We start from the raw sequence: 27,043 nt of genomic DNA on the forward strand, positions 1-27,043 counted from the left end.
CATGGCTCCATTGGAAGGAGCAGAGTGTGCCTCTTCCCTTCTTGGCAACTCTCCCATTCCTTAATGGGAAGGGTGTCTGGAAGGAGTAGAACATGGCCCTTCCACATGCCTTTTAAATCTGTTAGCACTGACTGGGCTAAGAAGTGTGAAAGAGTAGTGCCTCCCCTTCCAGGCATTCCATCCATTCCCCATTGGGTGGGATGCCTGGAGGTAGCAAAGCGTAACTCTCTTGCACTGCTTTAGCCTCACTAGTTCGTTGGAGTACATACAGTCAGGGCCAGAAATATTGGAACAAGGATAACTGTTTTGGCAGTTGGCCTCCGTACACCACCACATCGAAGTTGAAAGGAAGCACACCCAGATGGGAGTGAAGTCAGGACTTTCAGCTGTAATTCAAGGGGTTTGACAAAAGTGGGGCACTAACCATTCAGGAAGTACAGCCAGTGGCATGCACACACACCCATCATTGGTGGCCCATAAGTAATGGAACGAATGGCTGACAAGCAGCTGCATGACCGGGTGTGGCCTGTTTCCTGGGTACCCCATGACCAATCATGCAGATGAAAGGCCTGGAGTTGGTTCTGAGTGTTACATTTGCATTTGGTAGCTGTTCACTGGAACTCCCAACATGAGGTCCAAACAGGTGTCCATGCAAGTGAAGGAGGCCATCATTAGGCTGAGGAAACAAAATAAACCCATCAGAGAGATAGCAAAAACAGTGGGAGTGGCCAATACAACAGTTTGGAACATCCTGAAAAAGAAGGAATTAACTGGTAAGCTCAGCAACAGCAAAAGGCCTGGAAGACCACGGAAGACAACTAAAGTGGATGACTGCAGAATTCTGCTCATGGTGAAGAGGAACCCTTTCACAACATCTGGCCAGGTCAAGAATGCTCTTGCGGAGGTAGGCATGTCATTGTCAACATCTACAGTCAAGAGACAGCTTTATGAATATAAATACAGAGGCTTCACAACAAGGTGCAAACCACTGGTAATGCTCAAGAACAGAAAGGCCAGATTACCTTTTGCCAGCAAACACCTAAAAAGGCCTGCCCAGTTCTGGAATAAGATTCTTTGGACTGATGAAACCAAGATTAACTTGTACCAGAATGATGGGAAAAGAAAAGTATGGAGAAGGAAAGGAACAGCTCCTGATCCAAAGCATACCACATCATCTGTCAACCATGATGGAGGCAGTGTTATGGCATGGGCATGTATGGCTGCCAATGGAACCGGGTCACTGGTGTTTATTGATGACCTGACTGCTGATAAAAGCAGCAGGACGAATTCTGAAGTGTATAGGGCTATACTTTCTGCTCAGATTCAGCCGAATGCTGCCAAATTGATAGGACGCCGCTTCATATTGCAGATGGATAATGACCCAAAACATAAAGCAAAAGCTACCCAAGAGTTTCTCAAGGCAAAGAAGTGGGATGTTCTTCAATGGCCAAGTCAGTCACCTGATCTCCACCCAATAGAGCATGCGTCTCACTTAATGGAGATAAGACTGAAGGCAGAAAGACCCACAAACAAGCAGCAGCTGAAGGCAGCTGCAGTAAAGGCCTGGCAAAGCATCTCGAGGGAGGATACTCAGCATTGGGTCATGTCCATGGGTTCCAGACTTCAGGCAGTCATTGACTGCAAAGGATTTTCATCCAGGTATTAAAGGCGATCCTTAAGTTTGAAATGATGTTGGTTTGTTCCATTACTTCTGAGCCACCAAGGATGGGTGTGTCTGTAATATGCCACTGGCTGTACTTCCTGCATGGTTAGTGCCCTACTTTTGTCAAACCCCTTGAATTACAGCTGAAAGTCCTGACTTGGCTCCCATCTGGGTGTGTTTCCTTTCAACTTCGATGTGGTGGTGTACAGAGGCCAACTGCCAAAACAGTTATCCTTGTTCCAATATTTCTGGCCCTGACTGTAAGATTAGTGCACTCATCCCACCGGGAAAAGTTTTCCCAGATGCCTCCCAGCACCATTGCAAGGTCTACTGGGGGCAATATCCCCTTTCTTGGTTGGAGTGAAGCCTGCCTGCAGCAAGGAGAAACTGAGACCACAAGGCCGTCCAATTGGTGTGTGAATGTCATGCGGCATGATGCAGGGGCGACACCCACATGACCCTGTAATTCAATTAGGCCCTCTAATTTAATTGAGCCCATCACTTTTAACTGATTGATCAGATCCATTTATTGATTAATACGACGGCCCAATGGGCAACACTGATTTTGAGCTACCTGCTAAACAGATTTTTCTTTAATGTTCTTGGCTATGCCATGCAACCTGTTTGGCTTAGACCGTAGAAATCTCTTTACGGTAATTGCTGCTTTTCTTTGGCGGCATCCATTTTATTTGTGTGCACACGTGCGGTAGTTTATCATGCAGAACTTTTCCAAATGGTCATTTCTGGCAAAACATATTGAGCTAATGAGGAAGCACTCACAAATTCTTAATTAATCACACTTCTGTTTCTTTCTCTGGCCTTTATTAACTCTGGAATGCAGCATTGTCTGCAGAACGCACTCAGTTAACTCTAACTGGTTTTAAAAACATGTTGTTGTTGCCAAATTCCAATGACGCTCTACACAGGATTGCAGTCAAGAGAGCTTGGTTATAATGGTTATAATTTGTCTATGTGTGTATGCACACCTAGTTCTAAACTGGGAGCTCAATGGCAATCTATGCTACTATGCTTCTCTTCACTGGACAAGAAGCAGACGGTTTCCAACCCTGAGTTTCCCTGGGACTGGCACGGCAGGCAGAAAGTAAGCATGCTCTGGCTTGTGCCATGAACCAGGGACCTGCAGGAAGGCTACACCTGCTGCTTCAAGCCAACGGGGTGGCCAACCTGGCCCACCCATCGACCAGAGAAGGAGCAGTTGAGGGAGCTGCTTCCCCCTCCCTGCCAGGAAGAACTCTTGGCTCCCATTGACAGTTTCCCTGGGACTGCAGAAGGAAGGGGAAAGAGAAAGCAAGCGAGGCTCCTCTCCATGCTATATATTAAATGTAGAGTGTCGTTTAACTGCGCATTAATGATTTCTGTCGGTCTCAGGCAGTGATGTGTGTTCACAAACTCCAAGTATGTATTTCTCTTCTCCTACTGAGTTTTTTCTTCCTCCAACAATCCTCAGATGTTTTTCCTGAGCAGAATCCTCCAAATTTTCCTTGTAAGTTTACATTCAGTGAATTTTGATCGCAACATGGCCTGCCTTGGGACCAAAAACATTTTTTAAATCACACACAGTAGAGCTATGCGTGATTAGCTTCCTTACTTCAGTGTAAGTGCATACAGCTGGGATTTGAATTGGACCCATGGCACCCCAGGAGGGGGGATCTAAGCTTTCTCTCCATCCCATTTTCATCTGGGAATCCCACTCCCCTGCTGGGGTGGTGGTAATAAAAGGGAAAAAATGTTTCAATTGATTCCACTGGAGGTATTTTTCTTTCTTTTTTTTAACCCCCCCCCTGCCCCGGGAGGGGGTGGAATTTCAGGATGAAAACAGGAGGGGGATGGTTAACTCTCCTCTCCGAGAGTGCTATGGTCCCAATGCAAATTGGGACCTTGCACACTTACACTGAAGTAAATAACCCAAGAAGGTTGAATTTGGCCCTTAAGGGAGGGACTGGGGTAGGGGGACAGCACTCTTGCTGGTTAGTTTACTACACTGCAACTGTCCATATTTAGCAGAAACAGTCCCTGGGTGTGCACAGACTATAAGAGCATCTCTACACTAGCTGAATATGAGCCAACAATGTGATGTGGCTGCAAAAAAGGCAAATGCTATTTTGGGCTGCATTAATAGAAGTAAAGCTTCCAAATCACATGAAGTACTAGTTCCCCTCTACTCAGCACTAGTTAGGCCTCATCTTGAGTACTGTGTCCAGTTCTGGGCACCACACTTTAAGAAGGATGCAGACAAGCTGGAGAAGGTTCAGAGGAGGGCAACAAAGATGATCAGGGGACTGGAAACAAAGCTCAGTGAGGAGAGACTGAAAGAACTGGGCATGTTTAGCTTTGAGAAGAGAAGACTGAGGGGAGATAGGATAGTGCTTTTCAAGGACTTGAAAGGCTGTCACAGAGAGGAAGGCCAGGATCTCTTCTCAATCATCCCAGAGTGCAGGACGTGTAATAATGGGCTCACGTTACAGGAAGCCAGATTCCAGCTGAACATCAGGAAAAACGTCCTGACTGTTAGAGCAATACGACAATGGAACCAATGACCTAGGGAGGTAGTGGGCTCTCCCACACTGGAGGCATTCAAGATGAAGCTGGACAGCCATTTGTCAGGGATGCTTTGACCTGGATTCCTGGATTGAGCAGGGGGTTGGACTCGATGCTCTTATAGGCCCCTTCCAACCCTACTATTCTATGATTCTATAATTCTAACATACTGCACTTAAAACAGGGCTTTCTGCTTCCATTTTAAGTGCAGGATCACGACTCCCCTTTTCACCCGCTTCCTTTCCCCCCTCCTTCTCCCCCATATCTGAGTCTTCCATAACTTTCATTGATCTCGCTCCTCTTCTTGCCACTTTCCCTCTTTTCATGGAGGGAACTCAAGCAGAACGCAACACGGTAATTTGATAGCTCATTATCTGCGATCTATTTAAAAATGGAACAAAAGGCATTGAGTGCAGGAGACACCCTGGAGGGTCATGGTGTCATCTAAAGAGCCTGCAAACTTCCATGAGAGAGCCATCTTAATAGCAGGATAAAAGCTTTGTGTGAAGAATGCCTAAGATTAGATTCTGATCCCAATGTGGTGATTCATAAAACATCCTGATTAGGCTCAGACCAATTTGGAGGCTGCCTGCTTTGACTCAGGTCCAAATCCAAATCTTGATTCAGAACTCCAGACCTTCATGCCTCAGCTGACTATCATTGGAAATAAACAAATGGCAATGACTTTTTCTGTTTGTCAGAACTGGTGGCAATTTGCGGGCATATTTGTCCCGCATGTGGGGGTTATGCCTGCCAAATTTCAGATGAATAGGGGCAGGGGTTGTTGTGCTATGTGCTTTATATTTTTATTTTCATTTCTTGGGAGAATAGGATGAAATTTTCCAGGATAATTGCTCCTTCTGAGGGGATCAAGCCTGTCAAGTTTCAGATGAACAGGTACAGGAGGTTTTATGTAAAAGCACCATTTTAAGTTTAGGGATTTTTTTTGAAAAAGGATTCACTTATTCCCCTGTGCTTTCTGTGGGCAATTGTTATGAAAATGGTGTAAAGCATAGAGATGGCCCTAGTTAAGAAGCCAGCAAAATTTCAGAAGGATAAGTGCAGTTTCTTTGTGGAACTGCGGTATTGATGTTTGAGAGGGCAGGATAAGTTATTCATTTCCCCTTCCCCTTCTCTCTCTCTCTCTCTGTGTACGTGCTTTTTTTTTTGCTTTTTTTTTTTTTGCAATTTGTATCAAAATGGCATGTGTTGTAGAGCCAAGAAACCTGCAGAATTTCAGAAAGATAGCTGCAGAGGCTTGGGAGTTATGAAAAAGTTTAAGGCTTTATTGTTTTCTGCTCAGTTGGTACCAAAGTCATAGAAAATGCAGAGGCGAAGGACTTAAACATCCAGCATTTTCCAAGTAAGCAGCCATTTTCCAATCAACCAGGCATCTAGCATTTTCCAAGCAAGCACCCTCTCAGGTTCCACAGACTCTACCAAAATCCTTTTAACATTCTTGCTCCTGGGAGAGAGAACTAGCAAAGCACACTGAATACTGGATCAGTCCTGCAATATATTACTTTAATACTCCCAAAGTGCTGGTATTGGTGCACCCTGGTAAAATCATTCACTGATTAGAAGCTAGAATTTCCAGTCACAAAACTGCACTCCCTTCCTCCATTACCACACTGGTATTTTCTTATACGGCGAGCTTGGGGACAAATATATTAATTTTGAAGACACACTGCCGGTGTCTCTGTGTTCCTGTGAATCCCAAATCTTCAGGAGTATTCAGATTCAGGCTGCTTCAGAGGAGCTCTGCTTTGATTCAGATATCTCCTGAAACTGTCCAAACAAGCTTGATTTGCTTCTGGATTTGGGATTCAGCCAAATCTGACCAAATCCAGTGCACACCCCTAATATTTTCTGATGACTATTTCTATGTTGTCCTTATTTTTGCTCTTGGGGAATGCCTTTTAACATTTTTGTTAGAGTGTTTCTAGAATTGTCATTCCTCAGGGTTGAGTTCCATTTTCCAAATCTCTAGAACAGTCTTCTCCAACCTGGTGCCCACCAGATGTGTTAGATTGCAACTCCCATAATTCCTAGCCAATGGCCATGCTGGCTGGGGATCATGGAAATTGCAGTCCAACACATCTGGAGAGCACCAGGTTGGGGAAAGCTTCTCTAGAAGTTAACTGTCCAAGGGCTAAACTACACGTGACGTTAAATACATAGTGTGCAGCTGATCCTCACTCTTTTATTTACTTCCATGTAAGCGCATGAGTTTCTGTTCCAGATCGGACCAACGTGCACAGGTAGAGGAGGTTTAAACCTTCTCAGCCAGCCACTTTTCCCTTTTAAATTTGCTCCTTCTCCACTTGGGGGTTAAAGAAATAAAAAACCTCCATTGGCACCAGTACATGCATTTTTGTATATATTGTTGCCTAATATACACATTTTTGGAAGCAGTTTTCCTAATATAATGCATTTTAACACAATATATGTATTTTTGTATGAATTTTTGATAGAGAACTCCATTGTAAAATTTGGGGAAGTACGAATCTCAAATGATAACTAAGTTTCAGTTCACATAGTGAAAGTGCGAAATTAGGTAAGTTTGCAGTAAAATGCAAAGTGAATTTCTCCCCTATCCCTTATTACAAGCGTGTCCCTGCTTCCCCGTATAGCATGTAGGTCACTGTGTAATTTGGTTTTGCTCCCCCTTAATGTAGAATCTCTGCATTTCTAGGTAGCTGAACCAGCATGATACTCAGTATGTATTGATAGAGCTTTACGAATACCCATTCATCTGGGAGATACACTGTGGCCCAAGTACTTGAAAGGTCAGTTGTTAAAAGGGCCGTTCATAATCTAAATGGATGGTGTGCTTCTTACAGGGGGTGATGTCTCCAGCAGCAAATTGGAGGTGCATGGGCTGTTGCCTTGCAAATGGATTAATAATTATATTGGAACAGAAGATAGTTGCTATGCAAGTAACTTAAAGCTGGATAATTTAAGAATAGTTTGGATGATTACTAATTAGATCCACTGACATGGGGGGATTTGAATTATTCATGAAAGGCTACAAACAGTGGGTAATTCATTTTGTGCACTTCTCTGCAGCTAATTTGAAGGTTGTTTGTTAATTTTTTTCTCTTTCATTTCCTGCCCTGCCAACATTCTTCTGGAAGAGCAACATCTATAATAAAGTAAGGGAATAATTTTAGCACATAGTCTGTGCGATAGGGAAAAAACCTCGTGGGGGAACATGTTGTGTAGCCTGGCATATTTAATGGACACTTTGGAGTGATTGGCAGGACAACTGAAATGCCTCAAAAAGAGACTGCAGTGGAAGATCAGCCACCATTTTGTTGAAGGGGACAACATATAAAATGAACATGGCTCCTTTCAGAGACACTGAAGGTGTACATGTTTACACATGGCCAATGGCACATGATGCACAACGTTGCATGCACAGAGGCCAGTGACCCTGTTTAAGTGTGCTGCCAGCTGCATGTAACCTCGCAGAGTTAAGTTCCTTCAACACACCAAGGGTGGTATCCAAGAGGGTGCTGTGCCTCCATTCTGCAAGTGAGACATACTGCTTGCACAACCAACATTTAGCGCTTCTGAGAGCAAGTGGAAATGAGCAGAACAACTTATTTCTGGAATGGGTCAGGTCAGTGGAGCTTGCATAAGGAAGCTCTGCCACCCTGTCCCAATCTAGAAATGAGTGTTTCCGCTCTTTTCAGGGCTTCTTATAGGAAGTGTTAAATCACCATTGTGCAAGTGGTGGGTCTTGCTTGCACAACAGAATTGGTGGCGGGAAGGGCCACTTGTGCAATGGCCTTGTTGGATACTGCCCTATGCATCACATTTGAATTAAGACTGAGGGACAGTTTGTACCTTCAACCCTAACACTACAGCTTGAGGGTGACCCAATGAAATGGACTGCAGTAGATTCAGGAAGAACAAAATTAAGTACTTCTTTACATAGCACATAATTACCAGGGCAACCCAACTCATTGCATGCCGGCTCAGAAGCATGTCCTGTTGAATTTTTCCCACGTAACTGTGCATAAGGTTGCAGCCTAACTTATGGAATTCACTAACACAAGATGTGGTGATGGCCACTGGTTTAGATGGTTCCACAGCAGACATTGATATGGATGGGGTTCCTTGAAAGCAGAATGCTTGAAAATCATCACTTAATGTCCAAGGGATATATCAAATTGCTAACAAACAAACAAACAAACAAACAAACAGAATGTGAGTTCAACCAGTGCTGGGCCAATGATAGATTTTACATAATAAAAAAACTGTTCAGCTGGTACTGGATATCTAAGCCTCTAAACAATCCTGAAATTGAAATGCGTTTCAACACGTTATGGATATAAGCTAACCTGCAGTTATATTATCTCCTTCTCTCCCTCCCCAGCCTTGTCTAATTTGCTATTTTACACCTCCATTCCTTTCTCCTTGACCTTAAAGACCCCTATAGCTGAAGTCTTTGGCAACACTCCATAAATGACAGCAAAAATACCCATCATGGCTGGTGTGCACTTTATGAAAAGCATTATGGCATCAGTCATCATTAACCCAGGTGTCCCTGTCACATTCTGGGGCTGTCCCTGTCACATCTGGTTTCCTGCCTGAAAATGCTTCAGTTTATGTACATTTAGCCGGAAACAACTGCGAGGATGATCTCCAGGCAATGGCAGGTGGTAAAAGATGAATGATCTGTCACTCAGAATGATGCTCTGGCCATGAAGCAAATCCAGGGACTTGTACGCCTCTGTTCCCTTTTGGCTTGCTTTGATTTTCTTGGACTGGGCTGCCACTCAGTTTTCAAAGTCCCTGGCAACCTGTTATGGGAAATGTGGAGTTCCTTGATTCCTCCACCCACCATGACATCAGTTGCTCAATTTTCTGGTTTCTGAAACAAAACTTTTTATCTCAGGGTATTAAGAGCTCGCTACAGAGTCTGTCAAATGAAAATAATTCTAAGGTTGTAAAAGTAGGATAGGTAGCATGGCAAGGTATTACGTTTCTGCTCTTTCATGTAAGTCGGGGATGGGGAAGGTGTGGTCCTCCAGATGGAGTTGGACTGTGACTCCCATCATCCCTCACTATTGGCTATGCTATGCTAGGGTTGATGGGAGTTGCAGTCCAACAACATCTGGAGAGCCAGATGTCATGTTCCCCACTCCTAATGTAAGGACAACAAATTTTTCAAGCATCTGTCAGGTCAGGGTACCTGGTCCAATTTCTGTGCTTAGAGCATTTTGCAGAATATGTTCTTGTTTGAATTGAGATTTTGCTTGTGATAAAATCCTGGCCTTCTAGACAATGTTTAAATACTTTCTTACAATTGCTTCATTTTCAGTAGTTGCTGGTGACCAATGTCTTCAGCTTGGGATGAAAGAAAATCTCTCTGGCTAAATTGGGGCAGTTGTGTGAAATAAGGACCGTTGTTTCCAGGGAACCCAGGGTTCTTTGGATATCTCTCCCCCCCGCCCACTTCATGTGGTATAGGTTTGTGTTGTGTGTTAGTTTTAGTCTAGGGACTTACACTATAGGTAAATAGACCTGTGTGTAAAACACAACATTTTAAAAAACAATTTTACTCCCCAAAAGCGTATGTCCTGAGTTGTACTATTTTGGATATTGGATTTTTTGGATCCATGCTGAAGTAGACATCTGAAGTCTTGTAAATCTGTCACTGAAGATTAATATCCAATTGAAATGTGTTTGGCAAACATTAAGTTCAACAGATTGACCTTTTAATTTGAGACTGTGGTGTTCGTAACAAGGTTGTGATATGTTTTGACTGTCCTTATAACCCCGTATATTACTGAGAAGTTGGTTCGGTAATTGACTCTTACCTGCACCTTTTGTTGTGCAATTCTAGCTACGTTTGATAAATTTTTATAATTTTGGTATAATGTTTTATAAATTTTATTGTTATGATACTGTTACTTGTGTGTAAAATTTGCAGATCTTTCCTGATGTTTTATTTCTCTTTGGCTTCTATTGGTCAGGAAATCATCTGTCCAGTTGGACCTTGGGTTGCAGCCTTTCTCACACACACCTAGTGGAAAGATTGCAAAGAGTCTAGAGGTTTATTAGTGTGCAAAGACAGCAAGGAAACAACCTAGCTTAAAACAGGCAGAGAAAATCAGTGGTCTAGAACGCTTATGCTCTCCCCAAGGAGAATAGAGCCATAGTATTACTTTGGTCCCAGTAGGAAATATGAAAACATTTTTTAAATCAAGTAATTTTGAAATCCTTCTCAGAGCTTTCCGGTTTCCTCAGCAGTGCTGTTTTCACTCTTTAGAAAGTATCAAGTTAACTTGAAATTATTTTCATGGCTGCAATAGAATGACTGCCAGGAATCTCTTGCCATGCCTACAAATTTATCTGATACATCTTTTCTGGGAGGCATATTCTTGACTGTCTTCTTCCTCCAGTTCTGGAATATGCCTCTTGGTTGTCTAAATTTCATGTTCTCCAAAGTAGGTCAAAATACTTGGCTGTGTTGGGCCTGTCTCTTCCTTCCGATGCCCTTGTTTTCCCACCCTCTCTTCTTAGGGCAGCCTTCCCCAACCTGGTGCCCTTTAGAAGTTTTGAACTGCAACTTCCACCACCCCAGTCAATATGGCCAATGCTCAGGAATGCTGGGAATTAAAGTCCAAAATATCTGGAGGGCACCAGGTTGGGGAAGGCAGCCTTAGGGCTTCTCCACACGGGGTTTTATATCATGCAATCAAGAGAGATTATTCATGGATGTTTGCAGGTCCTTTACATGACGTCGTCAACCTCCAGGGCCCCTCCCACAGTTTATGAGCTTTATCCTGCCTTTGAAAAACATGGGGAAAGTCCGATTTTTCTCTAGGAAACATAGTGAATTGCTTTACTCAGTCTGTACTTCCATAATGGCGCCATAAGAGCAGCGCCATTTAGTGGCTATAAAGTAAAACATATAGAACTTGCGGAGAAATAAAAACAGCACGTGTCAGCCAGTGTAAAGGAGTGATCTTAATCCTGCAAAGAATCTGGAAGAAGAAGCCTCAGTAAGGATGCAGGATTTTAGGCTCATGTGGTGAAGCCCTTAGTCCTTTTCTGCCTGCAGTCCCTCTCTATCTCTCTGATTAATGATAGCCAGAGACCTTTATTCCTGCCTTGCTTGTCTGTGACATCAAGGCAGCTCAACCAATTATGGCAAGGGGCTTCATTGCCACAAAATCCCATTCTTCATATTGAATATTGATATTCACCTCACACTCTGCTTTCCCATAGCAATGACTACATCAAAGCCTGACCTTTTAGAACACATCATTTATTAATCCCAATGAATAAAAATGACATTTTACATGTTTTATTAGTGTAGCCTTCAGACTAAGATTGCTTTTTGCATGGATATACAATACTCTTTACTGTGTTTTTGCCTTTAGATCCCCAAACTGAAGAAAATGTAATTTCTACAGAGCATAAAACAACAAGGTTCCTGATAGGAAGAAAAAAGTATAGATAATTTGCATGATCGGGAAAAAAATCCTTAACACACCACTGTGATTATGAAGGGAGGTGCTTAAGATGCTGAGAAAAAGCAAGGGGAGAAGAGGTCAGTGGACAAGGAGGGAAGATGCTGAAGAGGGACCTGAGGAAGGAGCTTTCCGTCAGAAAGAAAAGGAGCAACAAAACTGAAATTGCTGTGGCACAGATGGCTACTCAACCAGTGACAGATAAGGGATGACACCATTGCCACATAACCAGCAATGGTTTGGGTTGGGTCATTTATGGGGCTTTAAAAAAAAAACATTGTTGGCATTTTTTAATTTATAAGAGGGTTCTCCAACCTGCCTCTCTTCATCTGTGATCGAGATCATGTATTTTATTAGTCTATAAGATTGATTTTCATAATTAAAAACACTAGTGCTTACTATTGGAAAAAACACTCCCTATGGAGTGAAAAATACATTTTTTTTCTGGATTCAAAGTATCCAAAGTGTACAAGAGGCCTGCAGCAAAATATTTGGCTGGTTACTTCCTACTGATATTTGAAAACTTCCCCATGTCTGCAGCTCCTGGCCATCTGCACCTGTCCTCTCTGCCTCTTTCCCCAGTTTCTTTCCATTTCCTCCTCCCCTCATTCTCCTGTATCATGCCCTTTCCCAGCCTTGCTTTCCTAGGCCCTTGCTCCTTTTACCATCTCCCCACTAGGTTCTTCTACCTGCCCCACCCCTTTTTAGGAACAGAGCAGCTCAGACAATGGTAGAGAGAGGCCTTTCACAAGAGGGGAGCACAGCATTCAGAAAGGTATCAGAATTCTGCCACTCTCTAGCCACAGCAGGCAACTCTGATTATAGCAAACCACCTGACTGGAGTCCAAGAGCTTGAATTGGGACAGAGCCCTCAAATCTTTCCTGGCAGCCAAAGACAGCACACATGCAGTAGTGAAAGCATAATGGGTTGATTGAGCACTTTTAGCACCACTGAGGCAGCATGGCCATAAATTAGGGCTGTGCAGGGACCCCCTCAATCCGACTCGGAAGCTGCTTCATGGCTTCGGAGGCGGGCCCGATTCGGCTCGGGCTGATACGGGGGACCCCGACCTGACTCAGCCCTGAACCCGAAGCAGGATTCAGATGGCCAAATCCCGCTTCAGGGCCTCCCTGATGCCCCCATGCAACCCCCCTGCTCCTTACCTGGGCCACTGCCTCCTCCTCTGTCACTGCTGTTGCCTCCGTTGCCGCCTCCTCCATTGCTTCCTCCTCCGCCACCGTTGCCGCCTCTGCCATCATCGCTGCTGCCAGCTCCTGAGGCCTGGATGCGCACCAGCTCTTATTGCAGGGAGTTGCCATTTTTAAGATGGCAACTTCCTGGAAGTTCCTAGAACTTGCCATTTTAAAAATGGCAACTCCCCGCAATAAGAGCTGGCGGGTGTTCAGGCCTCAGGAGCTGGCGGCAACAATGAAGGCGGTGGCGATAGCATAGCAGCAGTGGAGGCAGCAGTGGTGGCGATGGAGGTGGTGGTGGCAGCGACAGCGATGATGACGGTGATGGGCAGCTCGGGTAAGGACCTGGGGGTGCCTGCGTGGCTGGGTCGGGGGTGCTGAAGCTCCGAAGCGCACCGAGATGCTTCGGAGAGCCCCCGACCCGCTCCGGGTTGCTTCGTGTCCCCTCTGCTTCGCCTTGGAAAGGGCTTGAAGTGGCCCAAAGCAGCCTGCTTCGACTCCGTCTTTGGGCCTCAGGCTGAAGCAGTGCACAGCCCTACCATAAATTGTGTGCTGTAGAGCAAAATGTCACTGTGCTTTAGTCACACATCCCATAACCATCACATAACCCAAACGTCACCTTCATATGTGTATTAAGCATCTCATCTGATACTCTCCTTACCATCCCTCAAATGATTTGACATAAAACAGTAGATAAATTAGTGAGATTGCATGCATAATCATTCTCTGCTGTATCCAGATTTAGGTGTGTGAAACTGGGCTGGCAGAAGTTGGCTTTCAGATCCCAGAAAATGCTACAGGAAGTCAGGAGACCCTGCTGAATGGAGTGAGCTTTGGTGCAAGGGGAAGAGGGATTCCTGAAAATCGGGTGGAGGACCTTTGGTGAATGGAGCCCTTCCATCTACAGAAGGCAGATCCTGGATCCAACTGTCGTTATATTTATTTCTAACACAATCATTTACGTATTTTGCACTATCCCTAACAAAATGCATGTGTTTTCAGTGAGCGGTGTTCCACTGCTATCTGCTTCTAAAATGATTATTTGTGGTTACCAAACAAACAAACATTGTAGAGATGCTGGACCATTCTTGGAAAGTACAATCAATGTCTTGAAATGACATCTGTGCCTTCCACCCAACTTTGTTTCATCTGCTTGAAAGAGCACATACTATATCACACTCTGAGAAGATTGGAAGATGGCAAGCAGGTCTACCAGGAGGAAGATGTGAATGAAACATGTCCATACAGTAGGTAGATACTATAGGTGTCTCCCATTCTCCCGCCACAATGCCCCTTGGTTTGGAATATACTGAAAACTCAGACAGTGCTGCTAAAAAGACACCAGCATTTGCTGTTTTGATAATACTTTTCTTTGTGGCCATTGTTCACAGCACAGCTTGTGTTTATTAGAAGCATTTGATTTAGAATTTAAAATGAGATGATGAGAATAATATGGAGTTGATGCTGACATTGTCACTCGAAGTTATTACTGCACCACTTATTACTGTACTGTAATAGCTTGAAGTTATTACCGTAGCTGCAGTCCTGCTGTTGGCTGAATAATTAGATACTTCAACTAGAAGACTGAAAAGTTATTTTTTATTTACTGAGAGGAATTTCTTCATTCACTTATCCAATGTGTCATGTGAACTCTTGTCAAATTATTCTGTCAACTCTTGTGAAGCATGGTAAGGAATACATCAGATGAGCTTAATACACATATGTAAATGATTTGTTCAATGGTTATTGGGGTAGAGGAACTAAAGAGAGAGAGATGCCCTCTTCACATGAGGTTTTTATCATGTACTCGGGGTCAGTCACTCACAGAACTTTGTGGGTCCTTTTCACAATGTTGTCAACCTCCAGTGCCTCTCACTTCATTTTAAAGCTTTATTCCACTTTTTTTTTAAATCACCGAAAGTGCAGTAATAAATATAAACTGCCATCAAAGAGGAGGTGTATTTCTGGAATCACATAATATTGCAGCACCATCTACTGTCTGTATAAATGAAACATGGAACTCGCTCACAAAGGAAATGGCCAAAAAAGAAATGAAAAAAGGGGGAAGGATGTGTATCGTGTTGATCATAATCCCGCAAAGACTCTGTAAGAAGAAGCCCCAGTAAGGGTGTGGGATTTTTGTTTCATGTAGAGATGCTCAGTGTGAGAGATTTTACTAAACAGAGGATGGATCTACACTTACCACCTTTTTTTGCTTCCAATGAGGTTTCACCGCCCGCCTTTCACACTACGCAGTACCCGCCTTGAATTGGAACCGGAATTTCCCACTTCCGTGCTCCCGCTTTCAATACCCTAATATCCCGGTATTTCTCCTTAATGTGCTCTGATTTTCTGCCTTTGCTACCATATCCGGTTGTAGTCCCCTCCCCTGGGACCATATATGTCCATATATGGCGGTGTTTGTATTTCCCTCCTGTCCAATCACAGCTCTCAACGGCCCCATGTCTTCTTCCGGCTACTGATCGCATAGCTTCCTCAGCAGCCCCCATTTCCTCAGCAACAATGGGCTGGATGTGTGCGCACTTGTCTGATCTCAGAAGCTAAGCAGAGTTGGCCCCGGTCAATAGTTGGATGGGCGACCGCCAGGGAATCAGGCTTCCTGCAGTGAGCAGGGGGTTATTCTATCCCTTAAAATGAGATTAAGTTTTACCCTCTCCTATCCCCCGCTCCGGATGTTTTTTTTAAAATTAAGGCGTTATCCTCGCAGAATCGGGGCTTCTCCGCGATGTTTTTTTTTCACAGCTTCGAATTGTTGAAGATCATGCCTGAATTAGAAAAAAAATAATCGCGGAGAAGCCCTGATTCTGCGAGGATAACACCTTAATTTAAAAAAAAACATCTGGAGCGGGGGATAGGAGGGGGTAAAACTTAGTCTCATTTGAAGGGATACAACAACCCCCTGCTCACTGCAGGAAGCCTGATTCCCAGGCAGTCTCCCATCCAACTACTGACTGGGGCCGACCCTGCTTAGCATCCGAGATCAGACAAGCGCGCGCAGGAAAACAGCACTGCGCTCGAGTGTGAACCAAGCTCGCGCATTCGATGAAGCACTGCAACAGGGAAAATGGGTGAGTGTGAATAATCATGTTTTAATGCGAGAGCATTTAACCCGACGGGACACCGAATTCATTGCGATGGCGGACGCAATGTAGATCGGCCCAGAGTCTCATTTAGATGGCATGACATTTTTGAGTGTGTGTGTATACTAGTAAAAAAAAAATCTTACAGTCCTATACATATCTACTTGGTATTAAGTTCCATTAAGTTCAATGGGGCTTATTCCTAGGCAAGTGGAGATAGGATTGTAGTCTTAGAGAAAGATGCTCTGCACTGCAAAATAGTGTCATGCAGGGCTGAGACAAGATGCATTTACTGAAATTCCCTCTTTCACTCACATAGTAAAGGTATGAGAGCTCTGCTAATTGGGGCGTGTGTGTTTCCACCAGCAATTTACTCTGAGCAGGCTGAGTGTTGAGGTCGTTAGGGATAAATGACATCTTGGCCATCCAGCAGCCACCCTGGAGCTTTTCAGGGAAAAAGCAGATTTCCTGAGACTGCTTGAAGTCCGATTCTTTTCCTCAAGTCAGGTTCTCCCCGGTATAGTTGTTGTATGCCCCAACCCATGCATTTACCTCGGGTATGCTAGCCATGCCCAGGGGTGTGCCTTTCACTGTCACCCCCGTCAAGGGATGTTTCCTCCCATTGTGCTGAATAAGGCTTGCCCTCTCAATGACCACAGAAATTACAGAGAAGCCCCTCAACTGACATGGCGCAGAGTGATTTGGAGACTCTGATTCTCCTTGGTTTCTGTCTTTGCATTTACTGCTCTCTTTCCCACAACAAACCCATTAGTGTCTCCTCAGAAGTAACTGCCATTGTGCTGAATGAGGCTTGCATGTGACTGCCCACATCAGAAAGTACAGAGATTCTCCCTGAATTGAAATGGCACATTTTAAAGCCCAGTTCCTTAAGTGCGATTAAGCATGATCTCAAGGCTTTGAGTCATTGCTTTAGGAAGTAAGTGGTTCCTAAAGTGCTTCGTTATAGATATCCTGTGGGGTACAATGGGGGCTGGTTTCTGTCCTTGTGTTTACTGCTCTCTTTCCCACAACAAACCCATTGCTGTCTGCTCAGAAGTAACTCCCACTGTGGTCAACGAAGTCCTGTGGGTTAAAATGGGACCTGGTTTCCCTCTTTGTGTTCTCCCCCGCCTTTCACAGCACAAGCATATGTGTGTCTACTCAGAAGTAACTCCCATTGTGCTCAATGAGGCTTGCTCCTGAAATGCAGGTGCTTCTGGACTTTCAGGGGAAAGGGGAGGGGGGAAGCCTCTCTTATTGGTTGAGCAGCCCCTTCCAGACAGATGACATTCACTCCAACCCCCACCCCCACCAGGAAGTATATCCTGTGATATTCTGTATATTCTGTACATTTTTTGATGTAGGAACTGGAGAATGAGGCATTTGCAAACTGTGGGCGCATGGAGCATAGCCGCTCCAAGATCCAACTGCAGACACATCCCTCAACATTTCGCAGATGAAAATATGGACACTTGTGTACTTGTCACATTCCTGCTCTCATGTTACGGATCACTGCCTAATCCTCTCACATTGAACTCCCTCGAACACTTTGTCAAATGTGTGCTGAATTTATTTACCCTGTAAAAGCATGCCAGCACTCATTTAATGCACAGAACGTGTTTGTTCTTTTGCTTAGAGATATATTATAGGGAAGCTCTGTTCTTCTAGGATGTTTTCAACGGTTCAGAAGGAACCTTCCCCAGCTGCAGTGTGTGAAATGGCTGGTAGTGCATTGCATGGAGCTTTATAGAGCAATCCTGTGTCCTCTAGACAGTGTCTGAGAGAGACAGGATTTTTTGGTTTCCCAGCCATGAGCTTGTAGCCAGTGCTACAAGCTCGCAGCCAGGAAACCGTGTCCCTGCCCCCTCATAGCCAGGGCAGACAGAACCGTGGCAGCTGCCCCTCCATGCCTGTCTGTGCTTGTAACAGAGAGCACGGATAGGGCAAAAAGGGGGCGTTCCCGGGGATTGAAGGGGAGGAGACTGCGGAAGCTGTTTTAGACTCCAGCCCTGTTCCTGCCTCCACCCGAAGCTGTGCTTAGACACCCAAAATCGTGTAAGGTAAACGGCAGGGCAGCCGGAGCATGGAGGGAATCTTCTCCTCCATGCTTCAGATGCCCTGCATTGGATAGGCGGTCGCCTCCGACTTCAGAAGAAGTCAGAGGCGACCATCTATCTCAATAGGATTGAGCCCTTAGTGTTCAAGTGTGGACTGCATTTACATGCATGTGCTCTAGAAATAGCCCTTGGTTGAGATTTGACTTCTGTAGACCAGAAGGGAAGGCCCCCAAACCTGAATAATGGCAATTCTAAAAATTCACATTAACGTGTTTTAAAAGCACATACCCTCTAAGGGGAAGTCAGTGATAACCAGGTGCCAGAAACAGAAGTCTGACTCTACTAAGCTATATACTTCTCCTCCGACAGGGCTGGCCCAAGATAATTTGCTGCCTGAGACAAAGAACAAGATGGCACCTCCTGTCTTTCCACCTACAAAACCTAACTGGACAGGCAGTTGAATTTTACTTCAATGTTGGTGATGGTGTAGTGGAATATGAATAGTACTGTGTGGAATTGATCAGAATTTATTGTATTTTGTGGATGTGACTAGTTCCATGTGTGTGTATTATGAGATAACTATGAGTAATGGAATGCATTCTTGGGGCCGATCTACATTGCGCCCATCATCACAACGAATTCAGTGTCCTGTTGGGTTAAACGCTCTCGCATTAAAACGTGATTATCCACACTCAGCCATTTTCCCTGTTGCGGTGCTTCATCGAATGCGCGAGCTCGGTTCACACTCACACGCTGTGCTGTTTTCCTGCTCTTAAAGACGGCGGCTCTCATTGGAGGATCAGAAACTCTTCCTGTTTCTGCTCATTCCACGCTCACCAGCAGTGGGCGTGGGAGAGGCTTGTCATTTTCCGCATGTTTTCCTGGCCTTGGGGAAAATGACCAGCTTGTCCCTTGCCACCGCCGCTGTAGCAGATGGGGGTGGAGGGAAGAAGGAGGCACCTATCCTCTTCCCCCCCCCTGCTGGAGGCCAGGGTGAGCGGCTGGGGGGTGTCTGCCAATGCTCTTTTCGCCACACCAGCCCTTGACAGCCAGTGCGAGGAAGAGGGGCAGTGGCGGCGGCTTGCGTTTGGGGGGGGGGTGCTGCTGCTGGCATCTTTGATGATTTGAAGCTTCATGTCGGCCCGATCAGTAGTTGGATGGGCGACCGCTTGGGAATCAGGCTTCCTGCATTGAGCAGGGGGTTGTTCTATCCCTTCAAATGAGACTAAGTTTTACCCCCTCCTATCTCCCACTTCAGCTTAAAAAAAAAAAAAATTAAGGTGTTATCTTTGAAGAATCGTGGCTTCTCCACGATGTTTTTTTTTCCCTAATTCAGGCATGATCTTTGAAGATTCAAAGATTCGAAGATGTGAAGCTTCACAGCTTCACACCCAGCACTCGTGTTTTTTTGGGGGGTGCTCCCAGCATCTTCACAAGATTCGAATCTTCAAAGATCATGCTTGAATTAGAAAAAAAAACATCATGGAGAAGCCATGATTCTTTGAAGATAACGCCTTCATTTTTTTTTTTAAGCCAAAGCGGGGGATAGAAGGGGGTAAAATTTAGTCTCATTTGAAGGGATAGAGCAACCCCCTGCTCAATGCAGAAAGCCTGATTCCCAGGTGGTCACCCATCCAACTACTGACCGGGGCCAACCCTGCTTAGTTTCCAAGATCAGACAAGCACGCAGACATCCAGCCCTTTGCTTGTTGCGGAGGAAAAATTGAGTGCTGAGGAAGCTATGTGATCAGTAGCTGGAAGATGACATGGAGCCGTTGAGAGCTGTGATTGGACAGGAGGGAAATACAAACACCGCTGAATATGGACAGGCGGGGGAGGGGACTACGACCAGATATGGTAGCGAAGGCGGAAAATCAGAGCACATTAAGGGGAAATACCGGGATATCAGGGTATTGAAAGCGGGAGCACGGAAGCAGGAAATTCCGGCTCCAATTCGAGGCGGGTACTGCGTAGTGTGAAAGATGGGTGGTGAAACCTCATTGGAAGCAGAAAAACCCGTAAGTGTAGATCGGCCCTTGGAGCTGAAGGAAGGCTGCTACAGGTGGGTTGGTCAGGTACTGGAAACAGCAAGCAGTTTAGTTTAGCAGCGATACCTTTGTTCATGTATTACTGGAATCAAAGGCAGGCCTGGCTACATTGAAAACAATGGGAATGGTGGTAAGACCAGGTCTGAAACTAAGGATGAGGTCATTAACTTCATGGGGCTTATAAGAGACCAGGGTTTGATTTGTTTGGGAGAGAGATCCTGGGAGAACGAGAAACCCACCATACGGGCATAGGCTGGCTTTGCCTACCATGCCTTCCACTTAGGTAAATATGAAACTTTGATATTGACTGTTAGAGGAACCTAGGTTTTACCATGTTAACAATATGCTTGCTATTATTTTCATTATAATCTTAGTGATTATAACATGTGTGTATTTAGGGATGTTTGTAATATGCCTCCTCTTACCTAAAGCTTGTTATTCTCTTAGACTGTTTGAGCAATAAATATATACTCCTTAACACCGTATTTGCATTCTCTGGCTTGAGGGAGGTTTCAGGGACCACTGAAACCTCTCTCAAGCCGGACATGTTGCCTGGAACTCTTAGGTGGCGTTCCCTCCCTCCTTCCCTCCTTGAATTCTTTCCCCAGGGGGCCTGGAGTTCTTCCTGTGATCAGAACAGGCTGCTTGCTCCACCACAGAATCCCTCCTGAAAACCCTCCCTGACCCTTCTCTCCTTACCACAAACGCTGTAACTGGGGCTACTGGGCCTGGGCCACTCCTAAGCCTGCCTGTCCAATCTTAACTGTATTGCTGCTCAGACATATAGATTTTACCTTCCCGCGATGGGTTTAGACTCCTTACAGTTGGACTGCAGGCCTGGCTAATAAGCAGGCCCTTCTCTCCCTTCCAGCCTCCCAAGGATACATTTCACAGCCAGTTTGAGCCTCAAATTAGCATCTCTTCTGTTTCATACAAAACTGTGTAAAATATTTACTTCATCATGGCTGGGGAGAGGTCCCACAAAGTCACAATTGCATGTTGGGATTCAGTGGCAGCTTACACTCTTAAATATAGCAGTCCCTCTTCTTATGAAAACTGCAAACAAAATACCAGGAATTCTGGCGAGCGGTGTCAGGGCAGGGGCCAATGGTATGCCCAGGAACTGAAACAGGAGTGGGGGGGGGGCTTGCTTTGTGGGGGCCTGGGGCAAATTGTGGAAACTGAAGAACAAACATACTTTAAAGTGAACTGAAGGAAGATCATTTTTGTAGGTAGCACCCGAACAACCTGTACAACCTTGAAAAAAAGGTTACAATACTTGCTTTTTGCCACCCTACCTCCCTGCAGACAGTACATTAAAAACCCCCCACAGCCACTGAGCTCAGCTTAGCATCCCCCTCCCCTCAGCTTAGCATCCCCCTCCCCTCAGCTTGGTGCCCAGCTCACCCTGAGTTCCGCCCCAGGTGACTGCTGGCCCTGAGTTCCACCTTCCCCAATCTCCAGATGTTGTGGACTTCAACTCCTGTCTGCTCAAGCCAGCATGACCAGTGGTCAGGAATGCTGGGAGTTCCAATCGAAAACATCTGGAGGGCACCGGGCCAGGGAAGGCTGGAGCACTTGATGAGCCCAATATGCGTAGCTTAATTTTTCAAGGTGTACTTTAGCCTCTCTTATGGTACACAAATGGTCCCCAGTCCCCATGTTTGGGAATCTGGCCACTATTGATGGACGGAGTACTTGGTTCAGCTCTTTATTCAGTTGCCTTTACGTTTATATTTGAAAAAGGGAAATTTAAGCAGTTCTTTCCCTGGTCTCTCCCTCCCTCCCCGTGGATGAAAGGAAAGGACGTTCTATCCTTCTTCTTGCACGTGCTTTGTTGTGCAGACAGTGGCATTCCTTTTAGAGTGGCGTGCCAGTCCCGTCGATTTTCACTGGGCTCCAGTAAGCTTGCTGTGCACATGGATGCCACTGAATACTGCCAGTGTTTTGATAGATGCAACAGGAAGTTGCATTTAGATTTCGGAGGACTGATGTGACTGTTTCAAAACCCATTTAGAAAGAAAAATGCCTTAAATAGGTCTCGTGGTAGAGGAAGAAAGGCTTCCTCTGGGCAGATATATAGATATGGTTTTGAGATAATGGAGCCATATAATGATTAGGAAACCACGGAGAGAACTTATTCTTATTGTTTGTTCTTGTACATTCATTCACTGTTTTCCCAGGATGCCTTGATGGCTGGACAAACCCACCGTACCAAGACAGCATATGCACAGAACAACGCCCACAGGGCAGGGCTTTGGGATCCAAGTGTACAGCCACTTACATCTACAGTGGGTGAAATCTTATCCGTTGTGCTGAATGCAGGGCACAGCTGCTGTATGGGCACATTCAGACCAGGTAGCTCTTGTCTGGAAGGCAAAACTCCTTGCCCTTCCTCCTTCCAGAATGTCCTGGTGCTGATGTCTGCAGAATTGCCATTTGTACTGGTAGAGCACAGCAGAACAGCTACTAGTGAGTAAGTAGCCTGATCTGCCATGCGATTCAACAAACAAGGCATCTTGTCAGAGAGCTGACTGCAAGAGCTTTGGGGCTTGTCCACATCAGTGGAAGATCCTGCTGCTTTACCAGGGCTTTCTGCTTCCGGATTCTTTGCAGGATTACAATCAGCTCCATTTCATGGGTGGACATGGGCGACCCCGTGGTTTTGCAAGCCTTCCGTTTTGGCACTTTTCCTATGTTTTCCTTTAGACAGCACCATCTAGTGGCTTAAGTATAGCGCTACGGCAGCATTACATACTACCTATTCTGTGCAATTTAAAAAAATACCTGATTTAGTCCAATGGTTTTTACAGCAGGATCTGAAGCTCAAATATTTTGGCCACCTAATGCGAAGAGAAAACTCTCTGGAAATACCCTGATGCTGGGAAAGACTGAAGGCAAAAGGAGAAGGGGACAGCAGAGGATGAGATGACGAGATAGCATCATGGATGCAATGAATATGAACTTGAGCACGCTCCGGGAGAGAGCGCAGGACAGGAAGGCCTGGCGTGCTACGGTCCATGGGGTCACGAAGAGTCGGACACGACTGAACGACTGAATAACAACAAAAACCTGAAAAAGCGTGGGAGCGGCTCTGGATGTTGATGACATCATGTAACGGACCCGCAAACTTCCATGAGTCACCAATCACAAGCGTGCAATATGTTGCTGGTGTAGCAAAGCTCTTTGTCTTCCACTTGAAATAGAGCCCTCTTAGCCAACAGATTTGCTGCAGCCCTTCATCAGAAGGGCTCCATTTCAAGGGGTGGGTGGATAAATAGGTAGATGATTGGCTATATTAGCCTACCCCAACCTGGTGCACACATGTTGGACTACAACTCCCACCATCCCCAATGGCCATGCTGGCTGGTGTATGATAGGAGTTGTAGTCCAACTGGAGGGCACCTGGTTGGGGAAGGCTGCTGGTCTGTAGGATACAGCAGCAATGCCATTTTGCACCAAGAACTGGATTATATTTTAAGCAGTTGTCTGAAGCAGACAGGAGTCCTCCCTTGTGCTTGTGGATTTATTCATGAGAAAGCAAACTGAACTGCTTGAGTATAAGTAGATCTGCTGACAGGGAGTCCCAGGCAGTTGGCAGATCAGATGTTCCTACATCTGTTCAGGAATTGTATGAAATGTCACTGCAGAACTGAGTTCCACTTTTATGAGCAACACACTTTCCTGTGACCAACCCAGAAGTAGGGCACTAACCAATGACTTTGCCCAGTATTTGGTATGAACAGCATCAGTTTTTCTTAAGAGGTTTTCCAGGAAAATAGCTGGTGCAAACGCACCCCAAATTAACCGGAATGTATGGTGATTTCATCAAATGAAAGAAAGGAGTTTGTAAGATGGAGGAGAGGGAAGGGGGAAGCATGCTTGTCTGTTCTCCACCTACCCACAGGTTCTCCATCTGTGACCTTAGTCCTGAAGGCTCTCATGAGCCTTCTTCTGAACCTCCTTGAGAGCTTACCTGGAAACAGTGTTCTTGGTCATGCTTATTTCTACCATGAATGTGGGAGGCCTTATCGGTTAGAAAAGGAGTGTATTTTCCCACGGCAAGAACACATAGTTGAGTCCACACAGATCCAGCCTTCATAGCCAAGATTAATTTGGCCTTCCACAGGAGTTAGAAGACTGCCCTGCCCCTGAATCTAGTTCACGCCAAAGAGAAACTTTGGCATAACCTAGACGTCAGCTTCATCATACTTACATCTGCAGGACAGAGGAATATAGATGCTCTGATGCATGTCTGTATGTGCCAGACACGTTTCCAAGACCTTAAAGTCACCATGTCAGTAGACGGGTCTCCAAGTGTCCTTTCTCTTACCTATAGGCCAGGGGGCCATTCTCTCCCCCCCACCCACTCCACTCCAGGATGACTGCCCATTTAAGCCAGAGAGTTGCTATTTCCTCAGCTTTAAGCACTAACACTCTACTAGAAGACATTTATGGTGGCTACCTTGCCGACTCCTTATGTCCTCATTAGGCACTATAGTAATGGTACCTTTGCCTCAGCAGAACCTCCTTATTCAGCATGCAATCCTCTTCCACTCCCCAGGATGCGGCTACTGCCTTTGGACATCCCTTTCCCGCCTGTACTCCTGCCCTGGGATTCAGAATGGAAAGTTGGAAGCTCCGTTCTGCTATACAGGCAGGAGAGGGGGCAGATCCTCACGTTGCTTGGGTGGTGGAAGGCAGGTTGGTGGTGAAAAGCGATGTTGTGTTTTGCACAGTTCCCCTCAGTGCAGACTCCTTGAGGGCTCCCTCTCTGTCCATGTTTCCTCTTCTCTGATGTTTGTTCATTAGGCATTAGCAGTCTTCAGGCAGTGACTCGACTGTTGCACGTGCCTAGGAGTTGTTGATTTTCGTATGGCTGAAGCCGTGTCCTGAATATGGGAGGAACTTGCTGGCCCTGTCTTTGAAAGGGTGTGTTAGACCTTTCTTGCCCACTCTCTTGCCTGAATACCGGAATGGAAGTTCACAGTAAGAGCCAATCTATTCATGGAATTTACTGTAGAAGGAAAGCACTTTAGGGTCATTTGGGACACATGATGTTGTGGCCACCCTGCAGCCACCCCGTTGCTTCCCCCTCTAAAACGCACCTTTTCTGAAAGTTGTTTTAATGTGGATTTTACCTTAAATGCAGCTCCTGCATGCTTCTGATGCGGTGTGCCCCATTCACCCAGATTAAATTGCTGGGCGTGCCTAGGAGTGTGTCTTTGCCTGGCTGTGCCTGGTCAGGAGAGAGGCGATGGGAGAATAGCCTGCTAAATCTACTCAGATGTAAGGAGCAGAGGCAAGAAAGTGAGCCAAAAGGGTGGCAAAAGAGAGCCATAAGGAGCTGCCCTTCTGCTGTCACCTGCCCTCCCCACTGCCTCTTTGAGCAGCCTGCCCTCCCCACTGCCTCTATAGCATCCTTCTCCCACTGAGAAAACCAGAGCGCCTCCTCCCCACTGCTTTCCCATTAGAGGCTTGGCCCGTTCATAGAATGCAGCCTATTTTCTCCCTTCTTAAAGGCGCAGTCTCGCAATTCCCATGTGTCAGGATTGACTCATTCGTAGAATGCAGCCTGTTTTCTCCATGCATAAAAATGCAGTTTTAATCCTTAATCTTTCACAATATCCCACAGGTGGATGAGAGGGGAGAGGTGTGGGGTAAACCATGGGGGCTTCATTCAGCACATCCAAACTTCCCTGAGCAGGGGAGCAGGGACAGGGGCCGGAAACAAGCTGCTCATTTGCTCAGCAGCATCTGTGTGTTTGATGAGGTTCAGTGGGAGTGACGGGACTCTGCCCACACAGTCCCACAGTCATGCATGCCGTGTGACCTGCGAAGGCATGTTTTCAGGCACTGTATCCTCTGCTTTTCTGGCTACGTGTGCCCCTGATGGACCAAAGCCCATTTCATGGAAATCCACATTAAACATGAAAGCGCTTCACATTCCACTGCCATGTAGATCAGCCTAAGTCTCACTTTCCAGTTTGGACTATCTGAGGAATCTCTGTAGCCACTATGAAGGTCTTTTGGGGGGCTGATTTTGGGGGGGCAGCGGGGGCAACACTGGGGCTGGTGGGAGACAAACATTGCCCACCCCTGCTGGCCACGTCTTGCCTGAAAGACCTCTGGTGCAGCACTCACGTGAAGGGCGGTGCTTTCTGCAGACAGGGTATAACTTTTCCTTGGGGATGCCAGGGGGAAAGAGCCATCAGTGTGTCTTAATAATGGGGCATTGCCCTGCCCAGCTGTGGGCCAAGGTGATGAATGCAGGCCATCCACTGTTTTCAAGGTAAGGGACTACTAATTTCTGATCCGCTTGGCTTTAGAACCCAGAATGCCAAGCATTGTTGTATATATTACAGCACGGCTTAGGGGATCCATTTTCAATACACATATCAAGAGACTCATCTAACAAAATTACATCCTTTATAGATAGGCAGAACAAAGGTTGAAGGAGGGGAGGGAACTGGGATGAGAGCTGCCCAGGGTTACATAGGAAAGCAACAGCGGAATCCATTCTACAAACATAAGCAGAGCCCTGCCAGATCAGACAAAAGCTCCAGCTAGTCCAGCATCTTGTTTCCAACCATGGGCAGCCAGATGCACCTAGGAAGACCACAAGCCCTCACTCAAGCAACTCAGCTTTCTCAGTTGAACAGAACTATCAGATCAGATTTCTCATGGATGGCAATTGCTAACGTATTATTGAATTTCTGTATAGATCATACCTTCTCAGCCATAACAATTAAAGATGAAAAATGTGCATGCCATTTATGTGGACAATATTTAATCAGAAATAGATAAAAACATGAGCCTACAGCTTACAAACATCCCCAGTCGGGATATAAATTCAATTGAGCTAGTTCTAGATGCTCATAGCAAAAGTACTTTTTGCCCACTCAGTGACAGAAAACATTTCTCTGTCTAA

General features: G+C 45.6%; 1 long non-coding RNA gene across 1 annotated transcript in view; it reads left to right on the forward strand.

Annotated features, from left to right (window-relative positions):
• The window catches only part of LOC146344517 (uncharacterized), a 76,558-nt gene that overhangs the window by 21,460 nt on the left and 28,055 nt on the right, over positions 1 to 27,043 (forward strand). The gene's annotated exons all lie outside the window — the stretch shown is intronic.

This window comes from Heloderma suspectum, chromosome 5 (assembly GCF_057233095.1).
Source record: "Heloderma suspectum isolate Gila_16-S chromosome 5, 16-S_ref, whole genome shotgun sequence".
NCBI lineage: Eukaryota > Metazoa > Chordata > Lepidosauria > Squamata > Helodermatidae > Heloderma > Heloderma suspectum.